The sequence below is a fragment of the Mus caroli genome, chromosome 5, assembly GCF_900094665.2.
Source record: "Mus caroli chromosome 5, CAROLI_EIJ_v1.1, whole genome shotgun sequence".
Lineage (NCBI taxonomy): Eukaryota > Metazoa > Chordata > Mammalia > Rodentia > Muridae > Mus > Mus caroli.
In genome coordinates this window covers 27,807,047-27,808,263 of record NC_034574.1, presented here as the reverse complement: position 1 = coordinate 27,808,263, position 1,217 = coordinate 27,807,047, and positions in this window count along the sequence as shown.

Sequence of the window (1,217 nt, the reverse complement as noted above, 5' to 3'; positions counted from 1 at the left end):
GGGGGGGGGGGGGCGGCGGTGCGTTGGTGGTGAATATAAATTTACCACAACGGAATACCTCCTACTTAGAAGTGTCCAGTGTGCAGGTCTCTACCAACCCAAACCCTAAGATATTCCTAGGTTTCTGTGATCCTTTGGTGGTTGTTGATATTCAATTCTGATAATTGAATCCTGGGGGCCAGTGCTCTTCCCCGGAAATGGGGATTGAAAACTAAACCAATACAGGCTAATCAAACTCTACCACTGAAAACAACCCCAGCTTTTTTTGTCCCTCCAAAAATCAGTGACAATAGCTATGGTTTTAATGCTACTTTAAAATTGTAATGTAAAATAAGCTACCCTGAAGGGGAGACAGTGAAGTGGGTAGCCTGAGAACCTAAGACTTTCATCACAGGAAGTGATGTGATGCAGTGACAAGCATCTGTAGTCCCACCCCTAGTACTAATTGTGGACCTTCCCAAAGCTTAAGGGCTACTAGCTAGCCCGGGGAACTCAGTGCAGCAGAAACTAGAGGTCTTGCCTCAAAATCGAAGTGGAAAGGTGAGGACCGCTCTCAAAGAGAAAGCAGTTGTCTGCTCCCCACACACGTTCTGTGGGATGTAAGCCCAGTAATGTATGCCTGATCGTGTTCGCACACCATGCACATACACCCAGATAGATAAATAGATGCTGTGACCTTACAGACATCTTTCTGTACTTGTGTCACTGTTAGATAGTAGGCCTAGGGCACTTCACAGATGGACAGTGAAAAGCTGAGGAAAAACTCAGAAAAGAGAAAAGATCCCAACCTTATCCAGGCCATTGATTATGCTAAACCTAGAGTGTCCCATTGCTCCTATTTGTTGGGACATCTTTACTTTAAGAAGAAAGAGTTTGGTGAATTACAGCTCCACTCTGTAGCCAGACTGGCATTGAATTCATGACAATCCTTCAACCTCTGCTTCCCTCCATGTTCTGGGCTTATAGGAGCAAACCACCATGCCCAGTGCACTTGCCTCTTCTCGCTTTCTTTCTTTCTCTGACAGCTAAGGCTGGGGATGGGACCCAGGCCTCACACATACTGGGCAAACTCTCTGTCCGAATGAAACTTCAGCCCTGTTTTTGAGCTGTGTCATCCTACCAGCCTCCTGCTTCATTCTGTATTTTATAACTAGAGATAGGGTTTCAGGTCACAACACTGCTGTGTTGTCTTCTTTTTTTTTTTTTTTTAAAGATTT